This window comes from Cydia amplana, chromosome 15, assembly GCF_948474715.1.
Source record: "Cydia amplana chromosome 15, ilCydAmpl1.1, whole genome shotgun sequence".
Lineage (NCBI taxonomy): Eukaryota > Metazoa > Arthropoda > Insecta > Lepidoptera > Tortricidae > Cydia > Cydia amplana.
In genome coordinates, this window is record NC_086083.1 from 9,244,323 (window position 1) to 9,254,858 (window position 10,536).

The 10,536-nt window shown below is 33.9% G+C and overlaps 1 non-coding gene across 1 annotated transcript; it reads left to right on the top strand.

Annotated features, from left to right (window-relative positions):
- Positions 1-1,072: 1,072 nt before the first annotated feature.
- Positions 1,073-1,154, top strand: Trnal-aag (transfer RNA leucine (anticodon AAG)). The gene has a single exon. It is a non-coding gene; the product is annotated as a tRNA-Leu (tRNA).
- The last annotated feature ends 9,382 nt before the right edge of the window (positions 1,155-10,536 follow it).

The window sequence follows — 10,536 nt, forward strand, 5'->3', positions numbered from 1 at the left end:
AAACATGAAACGAAATATAATATATGTAAGCATGTCTGTGATTTCATAAATTAATAATATATTTAATTAAAATCCATCATACAGAGAAGTAGGTTCGTGAAAACATTTCAATTTCTCTTTTAATTTATTTATAGAATTAGTTCTAGACCATAGGACATAAAAAACTGTTATTGACATTAAAAACAGGTTCATTGACAAGTAAATAGGTGTTTTGAATACATTTACATAAGTATTTATAAATAAGCTATTTGGTTGTAAAACGTGGTCGATGTATTTTATACAGGAAAGTATGTTTGTTAAAATTAATTAGGTTAGTTAGGTACCTAACCTAATTAATTTTAAACTTAAATAATATACAGATAGGTAGGTACCTATCTGTATTATTTAAGTTTCAATGCTTCAAGATATTCACAAGAGACGATACGTACTTGATCCATTCTAGATACGTTATAGTTTAGATTTCAACTAGTTCTCTTTTGCATCGCAATTCGGGCAACCAATGTCACTTTTACGTTAGATCGTGTTAGATATCTATTAGATGTGAATTAGATCTCTAAGTAATATCTTGTGGAAATCGTTCAAAAGTATCTCCAGAATCGCGGAAATGTCAAATTTGACAAGTTAGATCTTAAACATATCGTTATAGTATCTTGGCGATGTCTAATAGATATCTATTACAAAATCCGAATCGGGTCCTATGCCTCAAATATGGGCAGTCAAACCGCTCGCGGCTCTCGCACTGAAGAACATCATGGAGATAGTTTGCGGCCTGGGTAAGGACATAAATTTGATTTTATTAATCCCATCATCATTCCATGATTTCAAATAAGTAGGCGTGATTTTCTTGTCATACCGAAGTAGACACAAAATGTTTTCCAAACATCTAGATTCTAGAATATCATTTTTATCTAAACAAAATAAAACAAGTCTACTCGAAGGTTAGCTGGAAGAGATCCCTATAGGCATAATTTCGCCTTTGTACCTTTATTTCTGTTGTAAATCTGTGTTGTGTACAATAAAGTGATTACTACTATTACTACAAGTAGACAGTAATTTCACAATCTCTGGACACGGTAGCGTGGCCGAGCGGTCTAAGGCGCTGGTTTAAGGCACCAGTCTCTTCGGAGGCGTGGGTTCGAATCCCACCGCTGCCATTTTTACCTCTATTAAAATAAGCATTTTGTTTAGTATTAAAAAAAAAACTTCGATCTAACTATCGTATGTAATTGAGTACCTACCTATGTAAGATAAGAGATCACAAATAATAATTTGTTCTCACTATCACTGTAAATATAAAGATAAAATTGACCGTTTTGGTATTATTTTATTTTTATACTTATGGTTTTTATTTTTTTTATTTATAAAAATACTTAAGAAAAATAAAATCGAATGTATTTTATATTTACTGAAAAATAACAGCATAATCGTTTATCCCGCCTACACGTATCATTTCTGAATAATATCCTATATTTAGGACTAAACACTATTTTTACTGCACCCTTCATCCTTTGAAATAAAGTTGAAAGTCCAACAGAACCACACGCGAAATAACATGGCACGAACACGTGTTCAATAAACCACAAACCTGACCTCTAATTTCATACAATTTCTCTCGTCACAGAGATCTACTTAAATTGGTCACTCACGCACATACAACGTGGTTCCCTATTTTCAGCGACGATATCGCGTTGTCTAACCAACCTTATGTGCGAGCGATAAGGTTCAAATTGGATTGTGGTGGAGGTCAAGTTCGATTGTACAAGGAAACGTGGGCTGGGTATAATGGTGAAATGGGTACCTGTCAATTTCAGGAAAGTCAATGTCAAGCTTGGGTGGTGCTTGACAGCATCAGTCACGTGTTAAAGGGGTGCAATATACAATACGGAGGTATCTTTGGGCCCGATTCGGATTTTGTAATAGACATGTATTAGATATATTTTAGACATCGCCAAGATACGATAACGATATGTTTAAAATGTAACCTGTCAAATTTGACATTTCCGCGATTCTGGAGTTACTCTTGAACGATTTCCACAAGATATTACTTAGAGATCTAATTCACATCTAATAGATATCTAGCACGATCTATCGTAAAAGTGACATTGGTTGCCCAAATTGCGCTGCAAAAGAGAACTAAGTTGAATCTTGAAGTTCGAATACGGCAGTTTATATCTACATACTTGAGGTCTACCGTTAGGAAAAAGAGCGTAATTGACATGAAGTTGAAATCGGAAAAATAAATATTGAAACCCCAAAACTGAAAGTGTACAAAACGACTTTAAAATATTCTGTAAGTTGTTGGTATTAGAAAAATATTTACTTATCATTCATGCTTATTATAGTTGTTATAAATATTAATTACCTACGTTTCGCCGTTTCACCTTATTAAAAAAATATTACTTATAAAAATACTAAGTGTAAATAAAGTAGAAAGTAAGTGACTAATTAAGTACAATGGTCATTTACGTGTTTTCTATCCATCATCCATACTTCCATACTAATATTCTAAAAAGGAAGTCTGTCCGTCTTTTTACCTCTTCCTCTTCACGCTGAAACCGTTTAGTTGAAAGGACAATGAGTAATTTTGGTCCATATCCTCAATACTTATGAAACCTATGCCAAATGATAGCTTCAATGCTATCATTTATTTCATACTATGACAGTTAAGTCGAAGTCGCGGGCCAACATAGTCTTTTTTATATAAATAGAACCCAGTACGGCAACGGTTTCACCATATTATGTTTTAATTATAATAGAAAGAAAACGACACGTTATGCATTTTATTATCATTGTATTTATATTAATCAAAAAATAACATAGGTATTATATAGGTATCTACCTACCAACAATATTAAATATCTACAATTAAATCGTCTAGATGAAGTGCCGGCGGTGGATTAAAACCCACTAGTCTACCTCGACCTAAGAACCACAACCGGCACTTCATCTAGACGATTTAATTGTAGATATTTAATATTGTAGGTAGGTAGATACTTATATAATACCTATGTTATTTTTTGATTAATATAAATACAATGATAATAAAATGCATAACGTGTCGTTTTCTTTCTATTATAATAAAACATACCTACTATGGTGAAACCGTTGCCGTACTGGGTTCTAATTATATAAAAAAGACCATGTTGGCCCGCGACTTCGACTTAACTGTCATAGTATGAAATAAATAATAGCATTGAAGCTATCATTTGGCATAGGTTTCATAAGTATTGAGGATATGGACCAGACTCCATACTAAAGTGCCCATGGTCCTTTGGTATAGATATTGCTTGAGTCCCGAGGAAGGAGATAGGATAGTTTTTATCCCAGTAATCATCCCATAGGGGGTGGAAGCTTGTATGGGGAATTAACAACAACTAAATAACTGACTGAATAAGCGAAGCAACATTAAGTGGTTCACACCAGGGGCCGATTTTTGAAATTCGAACGTTCGAATTTAAAAGCGAGTGGTCGAAAATAATCGTACACGAAAAATTGTCACGATTTTTTTCGCATGATCCTAATAATAATAATACTTATTTTTGAAAGTCATCATTCGACCGTGTAGTGATTGACCATCGATAATAAGGACTAAAAAAATATTTATATTAAAATCAAAAACTAGCTAAGTAATCTAATAAACACAAAAAAAAATGAATTCCTTTAAGATATATATTTTTATTGGCGGCATATGTAGGTATACCTAATACAAATGTGACTAAAATTGTGGATTCCTACTTTTTACTGATATAATTGAATACGAGTGGTCAATACCATTCGATTCTCAAATTCAAAATAGCATTTCATCGTTTTCCACTGATTTTCGAGTGACGAAATCGAATGGTCGAGATTCAAAAATCGGCCCCCTGTTTTCGAAAAGTTGCACCGCCATGTGCAGACCGTAATTTAAATACACGTGCCAACATGTTTTGTAGCGTCGCAGTTGATAACTAGTTTTGGATAGCCCAGTGTGAGAAAAGCCTTACTGCCCTCCTAAGGTAAAAGGCCGTATTTTCAAAGAAAACTATATGAAAATACGGCCTTTTACCTTATGAGGACAGCTTAGGTCACTTAAAATAATTGATTATTGGTCTCGGTATATATATAAAACTTCAATTTTATTTCCGTCCTTACGGAACTGAATACAAAACATCTCCACAATTCTAATAAATGATATCGAGATAGTTAATAGGTGTCAAATACCGAGGTATTTGACACGAGTGCTATTAGTACTGGAATGGTTTACATTAAGTATAAAACTACAGTTAAAATATTGACATAATGAAGTCAGATTGTGAAATAATACAACTGATAATGTTCAAATAAACTGCGGGTGAAATATTTTAGTAATAAGGCTGCTAGAACTTATGGTGAAGTGATTTTTCAAAGTCCAAAATGTACCGGGAACCTCGTAAATATATAATTATACGACGAAACGTTCCGAGAAAAGATAGGCCCTTTGTCTCGTCTTGGCGGGGGCAAGGCCGTGCCCAGATATTCCGTCTTCCGTCGGTACGTTGTTCAATGTACTGCTTGCGGTAATTTAAGTGTGGTTGCGGTACTCCGGATCTTCATGAATATTGATAGCTTTCCTAATGACCGCCATGCCTCTACATCGATTGAACTTGAAATTTGCATCGAAACTTTATAATCAGAATTATTGAGTAGGTAGTTACGGAAAAATATGCCTACTTTGCTCCACTAGGTAATTGTGCTCCTAACAGTTTTTATAATATGAAAATCATATCACAAGCTCCGACTGAATAAAAAAATACTAATATGTATTATACATGCAAAAGTAAATCTGTAGACAGACAGGTCTGTCTGTCTGAGCATATCTAGGTACTACTGAGCATTCACACAGTGTCCTATGTGGAAACGGAATATTTTTAATGATTCACCAAAGACTTGAGGGAATAGCACTAGAGTATCCTGTAGATAACTATTAAAAAGTCGTCGTTTTCTTAACCTCATTTTAATAACAACCTTATTTTGTATGCTTAAAGTTCATTTTCAAATTATTGTAGTGAGTTACGAGGTTATGGAAGAGAAACGAAATCCCAAATACGTCTTCAATAATTCAAAGGGTGAATTTGCATTCAGGGTCTAAGAGGGTCAAAGTCAAAGTGTTGGTAGGTCGCTAGAGACAGATAAATGATTCAATGAAATAAAGAATAAAGAATAAATAATAGAAATTGCTTATCTCCATAAAAAGATCCGTACCCTTACTCTTCCGAAAAATTTAATCCTAACACTATTCCTAATGAAAGTGAAATCTGAACGCCTAAAACTTATATCCATCGATCAGTGAATCCTCCTAAGTCCCGGTATCCTTAAAAAAATCTAATGTAATTCTGAACTGTAATGGAATGAAAGAACGTTCCAAATTCAAAACTGCAAAAATAACTCTGGGACCCTCAGTCATTGTCATACTTATTTGCGTTGAGCTCGAGCCGATGAAATCAGTAAACTCCCGTTCCAATTTTAAATTTGGTGGTGTTCTAAGCAATAAAACCTAAAAATCTATTAGTATGCCAATTATAATTTTATTAATAATTTAAATAACAAAACTTCAGCAGGGCACATACGTATTTTAAGTCGATGATTGGCCTACATGTTTCGCGCCATATATTTTATAGGAAATGATCATTCTTTATCATGTACTCGTCTCCGGTAGCGTGAACAGTGATGCCACTTCTGACCCTTGTCACAACCAATGAAATTGTAGTTGTAAATATTACGATACTGGCCTCTCCCCGTGGCCTTGTCCAATCTGCAATTTTATTATAGTTTGTCCAAGGACTGTCTCATTTCAAACATAGACAGAGAGAATCATACTGTCTTTGTCTTACACTAGTACTAACACCCAAAAGAGAAGGATGAGTATAGTCTTTTTTGTTCTTATTTACTGACAAATTGGTTTGACCAACTATACCTATTAATATGAGTTGTCGTGAATCAACTCCGTCCGACTGTGTCGAACATGACGGATTAATGACAAATGGTAACATTAATTTTTCATTGAAAAAAAAAAATCAATTCACAACACTTGTTGTGAACGCACCTAAAATATTGCTATGCCGCGCAAGAAAATTTGACATAAATTTTACTTTAGCCAATTAAAACTTTTATTCACAACTTTTTTTAAATTGGGAATTATTCAAAGCCGCGGGCGGGGTATATTTATGGAGGAAGGATAACTTTCAGCGATTGTGATGCTTCAGATAAGTATCAGTTATATGGATCATTTTTCGAAGTCAAATATACTTATACCAAAGTGTAGTTACCAAAATTACGTCTACTTATATGTACCTATACATATATTCCGTCGTTGTTTTAAAACAGAAGAAAACAAATACCCAGAAGAATTGAGAAATGAGAACCCCCTTTTTCAAAATTGAAGTTAAAATGGAATCTAAATAATCATCGAAACCCTTTGACGAAATCCCTTTAATTTCTAAAAGGATTTCACACGTGGATTTATTCTCTCGAGAATTACCTTGATGATAATGGGAAAATCCGGGAAAACCACGGTTAATTCCAAACCATACCTAATGTTGATTAATGTTGTTAACAAGATTGATTTTAAATTACACTTGGGGGGCTTAGAAACTTTTCAAGGACCTGAGAGACCAGCTAGCATGATGCTAGAGTATGGATATACGCTGGTTGCTAAGACGACTTACGACTCAGTTAATTTATGTTCATACCCCGTTTTGACGTATGTAAAAGTTTAATCCCACCAAAAACATTTCAGGTAAAGTGTTGCCAAGACTAGGCGCGTAAAGCTTTTACACTAAAAAGTTATCTGATCCCATAGTAGGTACCAAGACTTTTATTCTGTAAGCCCTAATTTTATAAGCTCTAGCTGTATAAAGCTAACATCTTGGTCAAACAGTACGGCTTGGCCGTTACATTCAAAATATGTATGCTAGTTTTAAGGTATTTATGTATGGGCCACTAGTTTCATTCATTCATTCATTCATTCCACGACTCTTCTCTTTTCGCACAGACTCTAACACTTGCTTAATTAATAAAGTGTACTAGTAAAATGATGGGTACTATTGTTTTACTAAGTGTGTTTGACCAAACATGAGATGCAACTACGTTTCCTTTACGAATAAAAGTACTTCTAATAAATAATAAAACTGGATTAATTATTATTTTTTTATTTACTTATTTAGGTTCGCCAACAGGTGAAATACAAAAAATACTTTTAAATAACAAGTTATAAAATAAAATTGCTACAGTATTCACCCAATTACTTACAGGTAAACACGGCATGCATGTAACAGATGTTGCTTACATATTATGTTTTTTTTATCTTAAGTACTTAATATAAATCAAGGTTGCTGAAATTAGGTACTTAGTAGAATACAGAAAATAAGCTTAGTAACTAATGAGATTGATACTATCCGTAGTCTAAATTAGTACATAATTCTTACCGACATACTATTAAATTTATTCTGTGACTAAGCTCGGTAGAAATTATACTTGAAGTGATTTAGAAAATTCACTCGGTATCATGCTAGCTCTGAAGAGGGTGCTTAATGTATTAAGGCATAAATCAGAATGATATCCGCAGACGGCGGTAAAACACAGATGGCGGATTTATACAAACGTGCTCTTTATGGCTTTATGATTTTGTTTAGTTTTTATAAGTATAGGGTATTTTTCCCTCCGGCCATGAGGTTTGAAAAGCTTGCCCGATCTCGAAAGACAAGAAATTTTAATTCCTCGCTGTCCCACCACTCGGACTAAGCATATGAATTTTATTATTTTCTTAGTTCGACTTATCGAACCACAAAAAATTCTAAAATTTCACTTAATTTGGTCGGATACGGCCCCGAAAATTATACGGACACTTTGTTTCTCATAAGTTGACATTTGACAATTCAGTTTTCATAAAACTTGTGGCGCTATCTAGCGCCATCTAGTTTATTTTTTTCTGAAACTTAATTTGTTTGCTATTTGAAGTAAAGATTTCTGAATGTTCTTCTGACAGGACATAAAGTGACATCAATTTAAAAAGCATTTCCATTCGCTCCACGGAAGAAACGTCTGGACGTGTGCAGATATAACGATATTTGTCATATTTGTATAAAGTACAAATACAGCTTTCGCCATTCAATTTTCAACTCTGTCTTATGGGGAATATAATCTTATTTGCTTTTATTTATTGGGCGAATTGGATTTATCTTTTGCTAATACTTATTTGTCGGTAATATATATCAGGCTAGACTGAAAGTTAGGGAGATAAGTATTCATATTTTATGGTTATTGAAAGCTTCAGTTGCAGAAAACTGTGACACCCTTTGTATAAACCTACCAATAATCAGTGTCAAATGCTGCAGCGGTAAATGCTGTTCCAGTCTGAATACGACCAGTACCTTTAGTCGTCTACAGCGAATGTTTTCGTAACGTCACTAGCACGAATGCCCATGCCACGTACCTTTTTAAAACGCTCAATTTAAATACTTATCCCAATCCTAAAGCCGCATAACAACTCGAAAAAATTGATCTTGTTTTTACATTATTCGTAGTTTAGTTCTCACCAATATAAGTAGGTATTATCTTTCATATATATCGTAGTCTAGTACCCACAACTAGGGTTTGCAATCCGGATCCGAAATGTATGAAATTTTCCGGATCCGGATCCGCGGATCTTCCCATAACATTTCGGATTTGTCTTGCAAACCTTACCCACAACACAAGCCTTTTTGAGCTTTTTGGGCTAGGTAGATTTGTGTAAGATTGACCCATAATAATAAAAATAGACACTTTGAATTTCCAAAGTTCGAATGACGCCAAAGGCCATTTTACAATCTCCCTCCAGTTTCAATCTAAGAGCCTTTTTAGGCGGAATACGTGAATGTTTTGATAATGAGGGTATTTTTCTTTGTACAATTATGTATTATCGGGACGAGATAAAGTTACTTTGAAGGACTGGCCCAAATCTTAAATGTAAATTGCGGAATTGATTCAATTTTAAGAAATAAAACTGCAAACACTAAGGATCGGTAAAGTTATATAAATTGGTAATAGGCTATATGACAAATTTTCATTTATGGTATCAATCAACCAGGTATTTTTTTAGGATCAAATGCCTATATGGGACCCATTGCATTAATGCAATACAAAAGTCAGAAATGATAGTCAAAGTCTGACAGTCGTACTTCACTCGCGAAACGCCCCTTACAAATCGCTATGTGAACGTGACGTCTAGGTCACTGAGATCGCATTTTGGAGTATGAACAAAACAAGAAAATTTTTTTTTTGGTAAAATATTGCGTTTATGTATAGGAGAGTGGGTATCAGTGGATACACTTTTGTTTTAAGCCCAATATTTCTGAAGTATAGTACATTTAGCCCTAGCATTTAAACCCATCGTTTCCTAATACTAACAGGGTACACAAAAAACAGATGACAAGCATTCTAACAGTCATAGATTTTAGTCAAAAGTATTTTTTTTATAAATGGGAAATTATCCACTGTACCCCTTCCATGGGTTACAGTGATTAAGCCCTTGGGGTACAGTGAACCTCATGGGTCACAGTGATTTTTTGCAAGATTTATTAAAAAAAAAACTCAATTAACAAATATTATTTATTAATAAATTTGCTTCATAAGATCACTTTTAGTAATTAACAGTAGAACGGAGTATCTGAAACTACATATAATCAACAATAATTATATGAATTTGGAGATCAAAAATTACGTAATGCTTCAAAACATTGGATATCTGTTTCTTCATTAGCTGCATCTTTTAACACTTTTCCAGCGTAGAAAACATTTTTATAAAATTCAACATTGTCATCATCCCTATTGTATTTACGTTTGCAATACCTACCAGCTATTTGCATATATGGGTGGTTAAAAGAAACAATGTACCTAATGTAAATACCTAAAACCTTGATTACGCCTTAATTGTAGTTACGTTCTTGTAACAGCTGTCGCTGTTAGGCTGTCAGGTAAGTACTTATTTTGTGTTAGCACTTGTCGTAAACTTGGCTGCTTAGAAAACACTGCCATGTACACATAATGTTGTATGAAGATTATCAGCATTTTGGCTCGTCAGCATAGCCCGGTTTTTCGGTGGTAAAAATGTACTAGTGTTACTGATTAATTAAATATCGACTCAAGATTATCGATATCGATATCAAGCAATTTCTAAATCATAATAATAAACGCGACACATCCTGGAAGTAAATAATTATTATTAAATGTATTATCTATTTGCAAACCTTTTTCCAAACATTTTTATTACAACTGTAATATTTAAAAATTACATAACGTCTTACGTCATAATTTTATCGACATCGACTTAAGGTGACAGTCCATTTCCAACCGCAGCTGCACTACTGTTCATTTTACTATGGAAACTGACAGTAACAGCGACGCGTACGCGAGTACCAGTAGTGCAGCTGCGGTCAGAAATGGAGTGTTACTCTTATAGTATTAGGCTGGTATTAGGTATAAACTAAACTTTTACTTATCCTCGTACTTTTTAAAATGTCAAACGAAATTCCACTTGTCAAA